Here is a 19,696-nt window from a genome sequence, read left to right as displayed (position 1 = left end):
GATTGGTACCGAGTGCAGATCCACTGAACTGTTTCAATTCAAGTAATAGTCGAATCATGTTCAGATTTTATGTGGAAACAATGTTGATAAACTTTGCATATTGTGCATACTTCTGAGCCCAGTAGTAATATGCTAAAAATCAACACTCTTACATGTTTTGCTACGGTCGCCATCTTGGAAAATGGTGGAGGATTTAAATTTTTTTTAGTCATATGTCAATAACGGCTGAAATCTGAAATATTGTCGAAAACAATTCAAAACTATTATTCAAATATTAAAAAATATACAGATTATTTATTAGGAATATTTTTTTATCGTAAACCAAAGAACACTTTTCCCATAGAGACGAAAACTAAATTTTATGAGAAGGTAGGTTATTATCGCTAATGATGAAAATAAGTACAAACTTTCAAATAACAAATTCACTTGAAGCAAACATCACAATTTTTTGCTCTGAGATTTGTACCTATCTGTTTCATGACAAAAATGCAAACAGCGATATGTCACACACACAATATACATTAAAACCGAACATACGGTGTATATGTATATAAAAGTATTTTTTAAATACGCCAACCGCAACGTATACGATATTTATTTTTATAAGTATAACTACCAATTCAACAATAAACTTAAAATTTCCATCGAATGATTTGTCACAACAACAAAAAACATAATATTCCCACTTCTTAAAAGACAAACTTTTTGAGGTGGATAAAAGTTAGGTATATGAGTAGATAGTTATATTTACTTTAAACAGTTTTAGAGGGATGTTTTTTCTGAAAAATGTTAGTAGGTAGGTACTTAGGTACTTATATTTTTTATTTCAACTTTTGGCCGTTATAATAAAGTAATAAAAGTCTCCTGTATGTCACAGATTTTCCTATTATTTCGTAAGTATCCAAATCAACTCTGAACTCATCAAATTTCATATTATTAGTATTTTTAATTTTACAGTATTCATATTTAGATCCTGCAAAAACACAGTTTCACTATGACAACCATATTATTTTTGGTATTAATTAAAATATAATTTGCACGTGGATCTGCGACAACCCTGCGCATTTCTGCCCCGGCATGTGCACGGCGATCCGATACAGGGTTGGCAAAACCGCCGCGCGACAATCAATTAACGACCAATCTGTAATCCGGCGTTGCATTGTAATTCCGCGTGTCCGACAACCGCCCTCGAATGTCTCGGCTTGTGTGATACTAAAAGCGATGCTCATGACTGCCCTAGGGCTACCAATTACAATTAAATCGCATTCTATGACCGCTGAAACATAAAGTTTCCCCTTCAGCTGTATTTCGTACTTATATACTATTGCGTTCATCAAAACATATAGTAATTAAAAAGTCTATTTTCAAAAACTGAGTCCACATACGACCAAAATTTAAAAAAAGTACCTAGTTAAGTATGTTCCTACATACTTTATAATATGTAATTTCCAGGGAACACAGAATTAATGGAATAAACTGAAATAAACAAATTCTTATATTCAACAAATAATTCACAAGATTTTGAGAATGTAACATTCCAAATATTGAACATACATTACTTGTAAATACCTCAGTATATAATATAGTTACCTACTCACTATAAAAAACCATAATTGAAAAAATAGGATGCTCGACGGGATTTGAACCCGTATAACCACTTGTAGGTATCACGCCAACTGTGCATTCATCAATTATGCTACGAGCCTCCTATCTAATTGTGACAATTTAAACTAATAGGTGGTACACGAAATGCTTATCAATGTTTAGTTTATCAATACTAGTTTAAATTGTCGCAATTAGATAGGTAGCTTGTAGCATAATTGGTTAATGCATAGTTGGCGCGATACCAGTGGTTATACGGGTTCAAATCCAGTCGAGTATCGTATGTTCTTCGATTTTTTCTAGTGGGTATAATAATTATATATGAGGTGTTTACAAGTTATGTATGTTTAATATATGGAACTGAAATATCTAACTGATGTGAAGTAACAGGCAACCGATCTCCGAGTATGGATGTAATAAATATGGGATAAACTTAAACACAAGAATACGTTATTATAGGCGTGTCCTTAGTTCTGACAACTGCTCTAGTTTTATGCACTGACGCTCATTCAATATTGGTGTATTTGAAGATTGCAATACACACTATAGCCGATAGCGCGTCTATAATGTGTGCTTCATTTTCGTAGGACGCTACACATTCAAAAACCTGCTTCAAATATGTAGCATATTATTAGTATTAAATTGTAGTGTTTTGGATACTGCCCTTCCAAGGAAGAAGGCAGTTACTGACTCTCACACAAATTTTCGAGATAAATGACATAAGTAATGTTTTTTTTTTCAATTTTAGTACCTACTTACTGTGAATTAATAAAATAATATTTTTATTAGTAGGATGTTAAAATACAAACAATGTAATACATAATCAACAAGCAGTAACTGCAATAAATAGGTGCAATGACTGCCGTTTTGCTAAGAAATGTGTATCATTTTAGCAGATATCCAATTTTCACTTCAAGTATTTTAACGGTATTTTAGTGATAATAACAGAATATATAACTTTTACAATTACCTAACGGACGGCATTCATAACTCAATTTCACAAATTTTGAGAGATCTGCTTTCTTCTTTGGAAGGGCAGTATAGGGTATCTGAATTCTATTTACTAATCAACTAATCTGTTCTTTGGTAATTACACAGAGACTGATCAACCGATCAATTATGAAGGTATTGGTAAACAGATGCCAATATTATGTCTAATTTTATTTTCCTCATAATATTTACAAAAAGTGTCGATCTACTAACTCAGGGATTCCCAACGCAGTACCCGCGGGCGCAAGTATGTCCGCGAGCAATTAATTGCGTGCGCCCACTGACTCATTTCTGTATTATTATATATTCTAAAAAAAACAAAAATATAATTGATTTATGATATTTTAAATCGATTAGGTAATAAAAATAATTGCATTTTTTTTGTGTTGGTTGATTGGATATTATATTAAATTTATCGTCTATGTATGGTTGAACAAGCAATCTGGTGGACCGAAAATATAGATAGATAAAAATATACTTAATTATGCGAATCATTGGTTAACTATGAAAAATTGTTTGAAAAAATCCAATGCCAAAGATTCTACTAATTACCTAAACAGTCATTCTTTTTTGTTATTTTCTATTTTTTTCATACGACGTTCATGGATATTTGTAATAATAAAAAATATAATTAAATATTCATGGTTATTTAATTCAATTTATTTAATAATATTTTTTAAATAAATTTAAAACTTCTTTAAAAATACAAGTGAAAAAAAATTACTAGAAATTGTTTAAAAAATAGAATAGACTAATATTTAGATGTCAAATGAAGGGTACAGGTGAAGAACATGTTATGTCACATTTTTGATTTTTTTTTTTTTTGAACTGGCAATGCAGTCTCGTAGATCAAACCGAGTACTACACGATGGTGTTTTAATTTCCGTATTAACAGTTAGTAATAGTCAAAGCATTATAGAGAATTGAAAATTATCATACAGGCTAAAAACAAGAAATGTCCATTTCGTTCTGGGTAAAAACAAGTAGATATTATCTATGGTCTACATTCATGTCAGACTAGACACTTTTGATAGTCCATCATCATCATCATCATCAGGGGCGCGACAACCCGGTGTGGGTCCTGGCTTCCTCCAACAGCTCCCTCCACCTGTCCCTATCCAGTGTGGCCGCTTTCCAATCTGGTACCCCCAGAATACGGCAGTCACTGGCAGCTCCATCCAACCAGCGAATCTTTGGCCTCCCTCTTCTTCTACGTCCTATTGGATTGCTGGACATCACTCTCTTTGCCGGTTCATTGTCATTCATACGGTGCACATGACCTAGCCATCGCAGTCTCACAATCTTAATTGATTGAACTGCGCTGCAATCTTCGTACAGCCCGTAGAGCTCAGCATTATTTCTCCTCCAATTGGTGCCATCCCTGATCGGTCCATATATACGGTGGAGAATTTTTCTTTCAAAGATGTTCAGGGCATGTAGGTGAGCACTGGCTTTACAAGTGTCTTGTAAAAAGTGCTTTTAGTTCGGCGAGATAGTATGCGGGACTAAAAATGTCTTAACAGGCCAAAGTAGCATTTATTCGCAGACATGATTCTCTTGTTGATTTCTTCTGTAATATCATTATGTCGAGTTACAAGAGATCCAAGGTATATGAAACTGTCGACCGTATCAAACTTGTATGCACCAATATCTAACTTTGGTGCGACTTTTCGTGGTGTGACATAGACAGGCATGTATTTAGTTTTTGCCTCGCTTATTTGTAAACCCATTCTTTTGGCAGAAGCTTCTAGTACTGTGAATGCCTTTCTCAGAATTTAATAGTCCATAGGAATCATAAACTCTCCCCGTGAAACACCGGATCAACGGATAAGCGCTGTAAGCAACGCCAGACAAAAACCGACGCCCTTTGGAGTCATTGACTTTAAGTCTTTTTTAATCAATGATATCTCAGTTTGACATTATTTGTGTGACATACTCGTAACATGTTCTTCTCCTGTACCCTTCAAATGTATAATATATAGTATTTATGTCTTAGTTATGTAAGTTTCATTAGAAAAATGTGGCTGACATTCCAATTTTTGGCTGTAAATGTGCTCCTGATGAAAATAAGGTTGTCAACCCCTTTGTAACTACATGAACATACTCGAGATTGCCTTTCGACCCACAGAGCCTAAAAAAATACTGTTTGGCCAAACTTACAAAATTTATTATAAATTTATTTCTTTTTTAAATTTGTGGGTAATTAATATCAGTAAGATAGATAGTGTTTTCACGATAAGCATATTCACAGGTAAATATTTGAATATGAACGATTTTATAAGGCTAGTTGCAAAATCGACAAGACAATGAGGTTATTTTTGCTCACGTAAAAACAGAAGTCCAATTATGGATTGAACGTACCTACTCATTATGTTGTTTTATGATTTGTTGATCGTGCTGGCACCAGCCTCACTACTTATTCTACCATTATTATGTTGAAAAGAAGCAATAAATAATAAATTATGATAGCATTCACATATATGTCTAGAGCAGCGTTTCTCAAACTTTGTATTCTCACAAAATGGCTTTGAATATCACTGATTTAGTAGTATTAAAGAGTCAAATATTCTTTCAATCTCAGTCTCAGAACCTCAGTGAATAACTCTTTTATCATATTACAGTTTATTGGACAGCATGCAAATATGGGTAGGTACAATATATTATTTTCTCGTTATTTCTCGATTCCGTGAATATACCTATGCGCCAGTGGCTGAGGGTTACTTTTGGAACGTGGTAGGCTGTGGAGATCAGAGAAAAATAACTACAGTAAATAAAAAGATAATACAATATTACTACTTATGAATAGGTACACTGGTAGGTACAAACTAATTCGATGAAATTTTAATAACTCACTGGTGGGTGACATAAAATTGAGCAATGAGTTTGTTTAAATTATGTATTTTCTTAAACATTTATACACATCAAAAATTATTAGATTAATCTAAATTATTTTTTATTTTTAAAAACAATTTATATTTATTTATATGTGATTGAATGCCAGAGAAAATTTTTTTTTAAATTATTAATTATTTTAATAATATATTATAGGCAAAGATTTTAGGCTTACGCATTAGCGCCTATCGTTTTTTATAGACAGCTCCAGACATCCTGAGGTCACGTGACAAAAATTTCATAAAAAAACAATACTATTAATGGCAAATAATTAGACAATTTTTTTAAAGACAGAATATGTCACGTTGTTGAATATTTTTTTAAACCTTTCTTTATAATGCATTTCTACTCTCCTTCCTACATATACGACAGATGTTGTTGGCAAATTAAATTATTTTTATAAAGTAAAGTGATTGAATAGGTACGCCAATAAGCAATTAAAAATAATTTAAATCCTAGTAATTCTCATATGCTTAGGAATAGTGGCATCTAATCTTGAAGAAATACATCTATGGTTGAGCATCTCAATCATAAAAATGGGTGTTCTTCTTCTCAATGGTGTAACAATCCGACGCACCGACTGATCATATTAAAAAAAAAGATGGTATAGGTATCTACTTTAATAATTAAATGACTTATTTAAATAGTTTCGAAGCCCTTTTTTAAATCTTACGACGAATCAATTGCCGCAAAAAAATGTTTTTTTTTAATATCTGGTGAAGAATTTTCCAATCTAGAAAATGTGGACGAAGGTGTGTCCCTTCGTCCATTTTTAGATTCGTATACAGAGGCGCCGCATCATTATGTAAAATGTGTGTGGCGCCCACAGGCGGCCAAATAAAGGGGCGGCCGTAAAGTGCCTCTTGAATTTGTCTCTGCACCGACCGCCCCTTGATTCGGCGGTAAGTTCAGCGATAAGTTATCATCTACAAGTACCTACCCAAAACAAAATTGAATGTTTAGAGACTTCAAATAGATAGTACCTACCTATTCCCTATATATATGTACCCTACTCGCATACTGATGAGGAGTAAGATCATGGTAACGCGCGTGTTTGAACATGTACCGTTTAAAAAAAAATCAGTTAGGTACATGTGCGTTAACATGATCTTACTCGCTACTTCATTTATCGTTTGTCAATTTATGGCTACGGCCGTATGTTGTAGCTTAGCCACTGGGAAATGCCAATAGAAATGGCGTATTTCAAAAAAATACTACCTTATTCTTAGGTCAATAATTATTATAAAGCAAACATTATTCGTAGAATGCTTATCACATTTGAATGGTCAAAGACATAGCTTATAGTCAGTATCTTTAAAATTATCTTAAAATGTGTAAATCTTGCCCATTTTTTGAATAATAAAATGCCTAATTCTTGTCAAATTTGGGATCACAGAGATTATCAATATTATTTTTTATTGTAAATATTTCAATTTAATAATGTCGACATAAATTTTACTAATGATTTTATAAATGCTTTTAAAAATTAATAAATATAAAAAATGTTAACACCACTTCACATGAACGTACTGAAATATGACTATATTCTAAAACATTAGAGCGAGAGGTTTAAAAGAATACTATTTTATGTAATAAAAATACTGTATGCAGTCATCAAATGTTTAAAATACATACCTATAAAGGATAATAATATATAAATAGATTATCTACAACGTTTAAGGAATGTCCAGGATCATGTTTTGAAAATAGCATAAAAGCTCCATTTTGACGTACGCTGTGGGCCGTTAATATATATATTATAACGTTATATTATTATAAAAAGGTGACTAGGGCGTATTTGTTTTTTTTAATGCCACTTTTGCGATACATGATGCCGCGTCTGAATATAAAGACATTTTTAATAATTGAAGTGTGAAATATTAATGATTTATAGCTGATGATTGCTTATTATCTATCAGCTCTTTATTACTAGACCATTTCTAAATATATTAGGGCGGGTTTTTTGGCACGCAGGCAGCCACAACTCTCATGGCAGCCTGCATATCGATTATTTTAAACACTTTCAAATTTTAATTATCAGTAGGTACGAGGGTGGGTCAATAAGTCCTTAGAAAAGCCGAAAGGTGGCGCGACTAGTACTGTAAGCGGTTTGTTTTCATGCAGCGGCACTACCGATTCAGTATGCTGCGAAGTTTCAATCAGATTGGTCGGGTTATTGTTTTTTATTTTCGTACATTTAAAAAAAAATTTGCTTGTTTACAAAAATGGAGAAAATTGAGTTTAGAGCTGTTATTAAACATTTTAATATAAAAGGGTTAACAGCAAAGGAAATAAAAAATGAGTTGGATTTAGTTCACGGCATATCTGCTCCTTCACTTGCAACTATTTATAACTGGTTAAATGAATTTAAACGTGGTCGTACATCAACAAAGGATGAACCACGCTCAGGACGTCCTGTAGAGGTGACTACACCAGAAATGATCAATAAAATCCACGATATCGTGTTAAGTGACCGAAGATTAAAGTTGAGTGAGATAATTGAGGTTACAGGGATCTCAAAAGGTAGCGTCATTTCTATTTTACATGACAAATTGGGCATGAAAAAAGTTTCTGCAAGATGGGTGCCGCGTTTGCTCACAGTCGACAATAAACGCAATAGGGTGGTGGCCTCTAAAGCCCTGTTGTCGCTCATGCAACGCAATCCGGATGAATTTTTTCGTCGCTTTGTGACTGTAGATGAAACATGGATACACCACTATACTCCAGAGACGAAAGAACAGTCAAAGCAGTGGATTGCGAAAGGCGAACCATGTCCAAAGAAGGCGAAAACCGTAAAATCAGCTGGTAAGGTTATGGCTACTGTATTTTGGGATGCACGTGGAATTATTTTCGTTGACTATTTGGAAAAAGGAAAAACAATAACAGGGGATTATTATGCATTTTTATTGGACCAGCTAAAAAACGAAATTGAAGAAAAACGGCCTCATTTAAACAGGAAAAAAATCCTCTTTCATCAGGACAATGCCCGTGTTCATACATGTTTACGATCAATGGCTAAAATTGAAGAATTGAAGTTCGAATTGGTCGACCACCCACCGTATTCGCCAGATTTAGCCCCCAGTGACTTTTTCCTTTTGTGGCTAAGTGGACAACGTTTTTTTTTCAAATGAAGAAGTCATCGATCGGACAAATGCTTATTTTGAGGACCTTCCGAAAACTTATTTTTCTGACGGTTTAAAAAAAATTGAGAAACGTCTAACCAAGTGTATTGAGCTCCAAGGAGATTATGTTGAGAAATAAAAAAAAAATACAAAAATAAAAACTGTTTTAATGCTTTTTTCTAAGGAATTATTGACCCACCCTCGTATATACGATATATTTAAATGCATCTCTCGTTATCTGCCTCTATAGGTATGTCCCTAGTAGAATTACAATACCCCTGTGGCGAAGGGTGGATGTAGGCTGTTAATATTCGACGTAAATAGTGCACATTCGACAGTTGTCAGTCATGCGTATTTGTTTTTATTGAACTAAGACTAAAATTTACAGATAAAGTCGGTTAATTAAAAAAAAAATCAAAGAAACCCTGCTTAAACCAAACCATAATGGTTTTGGTATGCTTTGGGCGATACGACAAAACTGTGTACACTTTTTCATCCATACGTCTTATTTGTTTTCGTTGAATTAAGAATATTTATATTACACATGTTGTTGGTCAGTTTTTTTTAAATTCATTAAGACTTGCTTATAAGCCATAATATATAAAAATATTATTCTATCTATAAACTATCAACTATCCCAAATTATGTATAATTTAATTGCATAATTTTAGATATTTTATAGATAGACGAGTATTTTTTGACTATGGCTTGGTTTTCAGAGTGTTTAATTGAATTTTAAAAACTAACCAACATAACCAGTAAATTGTAGTCTTAGTTCAATGAAAACAAATACGTTTAACTGACAAAGTTTAATATGAACTATTTAAGTATATCGGATCTTGAGAGCCTACCTCTACCCTTCGCCACTGCAATATCCGCATATTGGCTGAATTTGACAGCTATAAACAAACCAAAATATACATTCTGTTTGTGCATTATAATATAATATGAATTTATAATATGTGTGTTTCTTATACCTTTTTTAGATATATATTGTAGACACTCACAAACACCACATTCAGTAATCAGTAGGTACCTAGTATCAAAAAGCTTCACAACCAACCCCACAGTTTCAATTCAACTTTCATGTCATTCTATGGTAATACTGATTATAGTCATCACCTGTCATGTTAATACCAGTTGATAATATAAATAAATTGAATTGTAATTGTGGATAATGTTATATAATAATATAAGAAATCAAATAGGTAGGTACTTGTTAAAACGTTGTGTTTATGTTTTTTCTGTCTGATTTAAAACCACTGCTCCGGTTCTCCTCGAATGACCGACAGCCCAGATTATAATTCAACGTAAGTATATAAATCAGCGAATGATTTATGGCCACCATAATTGAAGCTTGTACAGCGCCGGTCGTCGTTGTTTCGAAAACCACATAATTCTTCTGAAAAGCATTGGATTTTAATCAACGAACTGCGGTCGCAAGAACGTCCAATTTATAGTGGGAACCTACTATAACCAACATAATAATGCATCGAGCCAATATTTTATTATGATCTTGTGATATTGATTTTTTTTAATATTCATATTTTGCGCCGTTTTGTATTATCTCCTAAGCTTTATAAAACTCGCATTGGTGTCCGTACTGAGGGTCGAGAAAATAATAATTGCCAGCCTCCTTTTACTTGTCTCTTAGTGCGGAGACGACGATAGTAGGTAATCTATGTTAGAAAAATCATTCCACAATATTTCGTGCGCTATAAAAAGCAGGACATACATCGAGGCTGCCGTCTAATAGAACTTTTTAGAATTTCGTAAAATTCCACCTACATCCCAAGTATTTTTTTAAAAATGTTGACGTTTCAAACTGGTTAACCGGTTAATTATTCGAAAACCGGTTAACTAGTATTTTTACAGTTAATTAATGAATACACAATATATTAATAAATGTACTAGGTGATACTGGGTGTGAGATGGTATGACTTTAGGAGTCAGTGACGTCCCTAGACAAAATGCCGCCCCTAGGCAGCGCTAAAATGCCACCCCATTTTTTTTATTATCCTTTCATGACTCCAATATCTAAGAAATGTGTTGTATGGATACATTACCAACAAAATATATACGTCTAAACCTATTGAATTAAATGCCATCTCTGCTTCAATAGACAATATTACAAGTCCACGGTTTCAGATACATTTAAAAATACACCCGAGAACTTCCAAAACTCGCGAGTTGAATATTTGGATAAATTTTAAATTAAGTAAGTATGTATCTACTTACCTATAATTCAGATTTAATTTGCAAATTAGCACGTGTTATTGCTGCTCATCAAGGACGTGGCGTCCAAGGACAATGGTAGTAAACTAGATATCGCGAACCCGACAAAAAATTACAGTCCTGTTAAACCTTTTATGTTAACTAATACATTTTGTTTCCGACCAGTGAGCTGATTTTTTTAATGGAAAGATATTTCCGTTATTACTAATTGTAGGTAGATATTTCTATGTATTATACCTAATGATTCACCTCGATTTGCCGCCCTTCGAGTAACTGCCACCCCCAAGCGACGCTCAATATGCCTACCCCCACGGGACGTCACTGTTAGGAGTAACGAGCAGGTAATAAAACGCACCAAGCAGCCACTCATCAACCAGAGAGTAAAGAGGCGACGCTGGACCTAGCTCGGCCACGTGCTGCCGATGCCAGAAGAGAACTTCAACCTGGCTTGCCTGTTCTTCAAGCCAACCGGATTCCGGCGTCCTGGAAGGCCGCTAAATAATATATATATATTATAAGTATTACGCATTGATTAGGTCAATACTAGTTGCCATGGTTGCTGATGACGGCAGTCTTTGAACTGAACTTTTATTTTATCCAATTCGTGGTAGGTACGAATTTCACAGTCCTGTCGTTTGTTACGTGTGAAATATTTCGCGCGTATTTTTTGACATATATATCATTGTACACCATTAACAAAATGGATTGTTTCTCCATTGTAGGTATAATGCACAAAAATTGTACAACCATACTCAAAATGGCAAATCTTCGACGGTAATTATGCAAAAATTAAGGTCAGAATTTGGTAGAAATTATAGCCTAACTAAAGGGTGTATTTGCAAACTGATTAAAATTTTTGAAAAGACTGGTAGTGTTTTGAACTGCCTGATATCTGTACATGTTCGTCCAACCCCATTTAGGTGAAAACATTGCTGCTGTACGCGAAAGTGAGGCTGAAGCTGATCGCAGGAACTTGGCCACTCATATGAGTTCTGTATGGCTTATTTCTATAAAGACTGTCATCTAGATCAGTTAAAAGTTATCAGTTCACGCAATAACTAAAGCCAACAAACCTCGGGAAATGCCGTAGATTCGTTGATTAGGTCTTAAACGAGTAAACAACCGATGATCATTTTTCAAGGAGAATCATCTTCAAGGATGAGGCACATTTTCACCTCAATATGTATAAGCAAAACTGCCGTATTTAGGGCGATGAAAACTCATACGTGATTCAAGAGAGGCCGTTACATGCTGTGAAAGTTACTGTTTGGTGCGGTTTATGGGGTGTAAAATGATGAAAGAGCGACCGTTATGGTCAATGGCGTTCGCTATTGGCAAATAATAAAAGACTTTTTGTACCCGGAATAATTAGATTTCGATTTGGAAAACTCGTGATAATAACAGGATGGGGTCACATGTCATACAGTTCGTGTCTAAACACTGGCTAAAGCCAATAAATTGCGTGTAAAAAACTCGGCGAGCGACATGGATTCTTGAAGGCGCCGCGTGGTGTCCATATGCTCCAACTAAGCGGCGGATATGGCCGAAGAAGAAGAAATGTACATTAACACTCTTTAGTTAGAAGCAGACTTGAGAGTGGGTCTATCGTTTGGGCCCCGCATCAGTTGAAGTACGGCCTTATGGTGGAGAGAGTCCGAAAGAATTTTTTAAGACTCCTTTACTTTCGGCTGTATGGATATTATCTGTGGCTCTATCCGACTGATTTTCTCTTAGGATTATTTATTTTCGCTTATTTTATTTTCGCTTATTTTCGCTTACATACTGTAGCTTAAAATTTAGAAGGGATCTTTGTTTAGCTACATATTTTTTCAGACTTATACGCAGCGTAAATGTGAACTCTGTCATTCTTGGCGTTGTTGGCTTGTGTGTCTCTGATAATTACCTTAGGAATCGAGGGCATCCGTTGTTTGTTCTCCCACGGTGCAGAACTAACCTCCCATTAGTAATGCCAATTGGGAGGGTAGTAACCATGTTTAATGAAATCGCTTCGGATATTGATATATTCCACTTACGTGAGGGTGAATTTAGGTGGACGTTCTTTTATAAGTTTTTAAGATAGGGTCTATCAAAGTTCACTCTGTGTGCTTCCATCTACTTTTATTTTGTTACTTATTATATTTATCTTCTTATTTTATTTCTTATTTTATTAGTTATTCTCTGTATTTTTATTTTTAAAAATTATCAACACTTATTTTATGTCATGTCATGAACGCTTTGAATTTAGAATTCGTTATGTTCATTATATGTAAAATAAATACATTTGATTTGATTTGATTTGATTTGCGATGCCTATTTTGGGCTGCTTCAATCTGTTATCATGAATTATTAACGCGGATAATGTTTATAAGAATAATATATTTATTTTCCGCTGATGTTTGATTCTCCCTGGTACCTGCAAAATGTAAACTTCTTTGTGGTAAGTCTGAATTGAATTTATTATTATACCTCATTTTCCTTTCAATCGCATTATAATCGAACTTTATGTTTTTGTTTTAAAATATGATGACCTCTAACTGAAAAAATAACGAAGCACATAATTTGCGGCCGGAGATTTTTGATAAACCAAAGTTACTTAGGTCTCATAACTTTGCAAGGTTTAAAAAAAATATAAATTATATAATATTACAAATCTTTCAGAGGGTGTCTTTTTTATTAGCCATGTTTATCTGTAGGTACTTACTGACTAACCTTTTTAAATAAGTATGTAATAAGATGATTTAGTATTTTTATACTAAGTAAGTATTTCGAACTTATCAAAGCGCAATATATTGGTCTTGTCCAGATGGATTGTCGCGTATTCCAGATATATGTTACCTCATTGAGCCGTCCACATGTACTAGTGACGTAACATTTGTCGCATGACAAGCGCAAGCACTCGCTAGATTCTCGACAACGCGACGTTTTTACTGCCAGATTCCAGAATAAATTATCTCACTTATTATCTAAACTGCCGAGAATACATCTTGCCAGTTATCGCGACATATTATACAATCTCAAAAGAACCGTGTGTCACGACTGAGTTGTCGGACTTTCTTCTCGCACTTGCGTATGTTTTTTATACCCAATATAAATGTATTACGTCACCTAGCTTATAAACTGCCAAATGAAACGCGTCATAGGCCCGTTTCAGACAGGACACCGGTGTCGCGCTCGATATAATATAGAAGGCCTTTGTATTCGAATAAAGGGGCATTTGTATTATGTTTATGAACGTCTAGAGCTAATGAGTCAACTCATAATTTCGCGTTATAAATTAGAACATAAAACTGGCTGCGGTAATAAAAACAAGTGTATTGGCGGCTTGAGAATGTAGCGGCCGACGGAAAAGTGTACCGGACACGCGTCGACTCATTAGTTCTGGGGCGTCCCACTTATTCGAATACAAAGGCCTCCTATAGTCTATCGAGCGCGACACCGGTGTCCCGTCTGAAACGGGCCATATGGGCACAACACATTTTTTTGGTACTCGCGAATAAAGCGCTGTGAGACACGCGATATCTGGAGAAGGTCTAAGACCAAGTAAAACTAATTTATAAACTCAGGTGTACACAATTATTCTGAATCAAACACATTTAAGTAGGTATATACTAGAAGCGCACACAAGGGGAGGGTCTACGGGTCCAGAACACCCACCCAAGAACAGGAAAAAATACAAATCATTTAAGTAGGAAAATGGACTATAACTGAAGATCGTGATCCATATGACTTTATTGCTCTCGACATTCTACGACACTGATGGCCTGTGGTCACTGGAAGACCCGTGTCACTCATGAATTAGAGTAACTATCCGGGGCATCCAATGTTTGCTTTAATATTCTGATGCGGCATGTCTAAAATATATAAAAGCGCTGACTATACAAACGGACACTAACGGTCACAATAATCATGACCGTTGGGCCACGCGCATTTCATAATCACTTGTGGATGTGATAACTCCCAATTACTCGTAGGTGAACACCCTTGTTCCTTAGTTATACATTTAGGCCAGGTGTTAATCTCTTAAGGCTATATATACCTCAGCTGAGGCATTGTCTAACTAAAAAGATCGTAACTATGCGACGCGCGGATTGAGCTAATGAGATGTTCCGCACGGAACATGATTTGTCATAATCATAAACATTCAACATGCGTCCATTTAGAGTTATGTTTATTGTTATATTAGTAATAATAATAATATATTCATTGACATGTTTTCTTTTTCGAGTACAGTATAACGTTTTTTAGTCATCTTTACACGATATAACAATATATTATCTTTACGTCGCCATCACGAAAAAAATGATACACTTTGACGTTCAAAGCGGTTGCGTGACGAACCGCGTATGTCGAATATCGACTGACTATGGTATTGCGATGATTTGCGTTTCGCTTATGTACTTATTCTCTTAACTCAAAGTGAAAAGTGTCTGGGAATGGGGAATGCACATGTAAAAGTACGGGGGGAGGTCCGTAATTAGAGCGACGAGAAGTTATAAGTAGTAGACGCGGAAAATGTGGAAGTCGATGGCAACTGTTGGATTCTAGAACCCCACCGCCCATTACGACGGCTAGACACATCCACACATCACAGGAAGATCCACGTCGACGAGATATCTCGATCACAACCTCTATTTTACAACGATTTTATTAAGTCGTATTCTTATTTGTCCGGTGGTTGTTTATCCAGTACAAATCTTGCAATCGATTTTTAACTAACTTTCCGACTAGCTAGACATTTGAAACTTTTAGAATATATCAGAACACGATGCCAATGCATTTTTACTTGTAAATACTTTTAGCCATCTTTAAGTATAATTGAATTCATATTCAGTTAATTCTCTTTTGTATGAAAAGTTATTTCGACACCATTATTGGTTGCTAGGAGTCTGGGGTCCTAGCAACTAAATTATTAATATATACGTGCGTTACTATGGAAATCAAAATGACATTTCAGTATTCTATATTTGTTTGTTTGTTGCAAAATAGGAAAAAAATGATTTATTGACAATTAATTGCCTTATTTGTCCTAAATTATTAATACATAGAATTGTCAAGTGATAACATGATTTTCTTAATAATAATTCCTCACCTGTTACGCACAAAAGTTTGGAAAACGCTGATCAAATAGTTAATTACAAATGCCAATTGCCGACAGTAATAATTATTATGTTAAAAAGTACAAAAGCGTTCTGATAGTCGGCGGTTTTTTACTATAATATGTGTACACTACCAACTACTAAATTAATAGTTTTTGTCAAAATATATTGCGCAGACTACCTACCATTTTCGAAATTTATTATTATTATTGATGACCTTTCCAACGCGTGAGCATAACTAATATGAAACACAGCGTTTTTCCAACATTTAGGAATTAGTGTCATTAATAAAATATATTAATTTTACTTATTGCATATTCTATCTTAATGAGTAACATCATTATCATCATCCACCATTGCTGGATAACAGTGGCGAAGGGTGACTTTTGGAAAGAGGTAGGCTGTGGAGTAACCAAGCTTGTCAGATATATTTACAGGAAATAAGAAGATAACCCTATACACTGTGAAATGTGAATAGGTACACTAAATCGATGAAATTTCAAAAGCTCAGTTAGTTTGATATAATTAGTTTATAAATAAGCAATTAGATTGAATTATATATTTTCCTAAACATTTATAAACGTAACATACGCTCAAAATATAGTATCTATCATCTTTGAAAATATCCGTTGTTGTGTATAGTATGTTCCATAACAATTTATAATTTAACCCATAAAACTAGACATTTTAAAATACTTTTATATTTAAAACACAGACTTAGGTATAAATAACTGATAAATAAAAATCGCGAGATAAATTATTTTATATTTTATAGAATAATAGTAGATAGTAAATAGAAATTATTTTTTAAATTATCTTCTTATTAATAGGTAATTATTTTGAATAAATGTGCGTATGTAAGCGCTAACTAAACAACCTATGATTTCGGAATAAAAAGCCAGACAGTGACTGGCGTCAGTGGCGTCACGTGACTAAAAACGCATACAAACCACATATTAAATTCCCATCGAATAATTCATAATATAGTTGAATCCAGACGGCGCTAGTTAGTTGATTGGTTATAAACCTTACTAAATTATAAAATAAAACTATATAGGTACAGATGTACTATATAGGTAGGTATAGATGACTATCAATTATCTTGGTTTTTTCAGTGTATTTTTTTTTAATTTACTTGAAGATCTATTTTTCTTAGTAGGTAGGCTTTAAATAATCGCCTACTATGGAGCCTTCGCCACTGCTGGATAAAGACTCACCCTAGCTCATTCTTCCCCTAACTTTTTTGAGCGCTCCTTCTTGAGATGAAGCAACCGTTTCAATTGCTTCATGCAAGCGCAAATACAGAAAAAAATATTTTGGGGATGGAGGGATTACAAAATCTAGACTTCCGGATACATTCCCTATACTCTACTCTTTGAGTCTAACGATTGACAACTGGCCTAAACCTATCTTCGCACAAGTACATACGAGTTCCTGCGACCCGTCGCCATTAAAAAATCCAGAAAATCAAGAGAGTGGTCAATTCGAAAACGTAATAACTTAACAAAAAAAGTTATTTTAAATCGACTACTTTCTTACACATTCTACACGTCCTACTATAAGATTTGAAGCAGTAATGTCCAACTATTTTGGTGTTAGGAGCTATTTAGATAAACCCCAATTTTCATTTCATTCATTATACCCCCTAAAACATAGTAAGTAGATACATATAAAAGTCGTATCATTGCACGAGTAGGTAGGTATAGTTATCCACGCAATTGGACTTCTTATACCTATCGATACCCGAAGCGATTTAGTTAAACACAATATATATTGCTCGCCCAATTGGTGGCGTCAATGGTTGGTTAGTTTTAAGCTTTAAAACTGGTTAAGTGATATTTTTACTATGATGCTTTGAACAGTTAAATATTTATCATTTCCCAAAGATAATGTCGCCATTATGTAGAAAAGATTTTGCTGGTTAAGTAAATTTCAAAGGCGTCCGGTCAATTATTAATAGCATGAATTATTCATGGCTTTTATCATAAATCTTTAACGCGTTATGAAAGCAAGTCAGCTGTTTTATCATTACTAAAAATTGCGCCAAAAAAACTACTAGGCTGGGTCTAATTATGAGGTCCCTACGACGAAAAGAAAAAAGAGAATTTATAGGTATTCCATTCACCTAAATATTTGTCTTTTTGTTTCTGGTGGGTGTGGGCCCAAGGACCCTCCGCCTCTATTTGTGTGCACGCCAGGCTTCGTGGGACTGCCACTGCTTACTCATCATCGACATTAATTATCTAGGTACTTTTCACCAAGGACAGTTTAATAAAATCGTATCACGTAGGGATTATCATTTGATTTCTACTGGTAAGTCTTTAAATAATAACGTCATTATCATTATATACCTCTCGCCAAAAGTGTCTGGTTTCTCAGACATATCGAATATTGCGGTCATGGAAGATTCATTGTACATAATTTGTTGACAGCGCAACAAAAGCGGTATATCATTTTGACCTGCGATCGTATTGCCGCAACAACGTTAGGAAACGATCTTGCCTGAAGACGTTTGAAGATAACACCGTGAATTATAGCCACCGATGGCAATAAATTCTGTAATTAATTTATTGTCTGAGATATCGCTTTCTCAGACCAAAGCTAATGCCTTTAAATATAATATATTATACATTATATTATAAAAGTAATACATCGCGATATTCAAAATGAACGTATATATGAAATATTTAAAAAAAAATATGCAGTCAGCAGATTAGATTTCTTTTATGCAAATATATTTAATAATTAAGTAGGTACTACTTAATTATTTTCTTTCCAAACTTAGTTAAGTAATATCTTAATTTATAAAGTATAATAACGTAGGTAATTAAATAACTTTAAAGTTCTACGGATGATTGAATGTTTGAAAAAGCTCTCGATTCTGCACGTTATAATATCTTAAATTTATCATTTTTTCCAGAGGGTTAGAGCGGACCCATTTTTGAGTTGCTTCGGGACCTAATACTTGCTCCAGCTTCGCTCCAGGATCTGCCCCGCTCCGGGTAAAAAGTTTTAATATGTATTATATACTTATACGAATGTTATAATTAAATTTATAGTTACATAAGTAATAGTATAGTTAGTAAGTTATAGTTAAATAAGTAAGTAGTTTTGAAATAAGGTTTTTTATTCGTCCTATTAAAAAAAAATTGACGACAGAAAATCGTCTTTCATTATCTGCCTCTTCTGTCAAAAAAGTGAGGTTATTCATCACTCGACAGTGTTACCGTAGTAGGTGTTTCAAATAATTCCAATGTTGCAAAGTGTCAAATAATAATATGTTCATTGGAAAATAGGACAAAAATTTAAGGCTATACTTCAGCTGAGGCATGGTCTAAAAAGATCGTGACTAGGCGATGCGCGGATTGTGCAAATGACGCGACACGAACGAAATATAATTTGTCATAAAAATTCAACATGCGTCCTTTCAATGTTATGTTTATTATTATATTCGTAATAATAATAGTATATTCATTGACATGTTTTCTTTTTAAGTACATGCGGAACGTTTTTTAGTCATCTTTACACGATTTAAAAATATATTCCTCCGACGCCATCGCAAAACAAATTAGCGTGCTCACACCTCCCTGTCAGTCGCCGATTGGTTACGACTGCGAAATTTCGTTCCACATAGGTACTGTTGAAAATTATTTGCCGTTTCACTTATGTACGCTCTTAATAATAAAAAAAAACATCTGGAGCAGTAAAGCACTACAAATTTTCGGTGCTCCAGGTAAAACCACATTGCTTCACTCCTCC

Source organism: Rhyacophila brunnea, unplaced genomic scaffold, assembly GCF_057557595.1.
Source record: "Rhyacophila brunnea isolate RB1 unplaced genomic scaffold, BYU_Rbru_1.0 scaffold_10, whole genome shotgun sequence".
NCBI classification, from domain to species: Eukaryota; Metazoa; Arthropoda; class Insecta; order Trichoptera; family Rhyacophilidae; genus Rhyacophila; species Rhyacophila brunnea.
Note: the sequence above shows the minus strand (reverse complement) of the source record.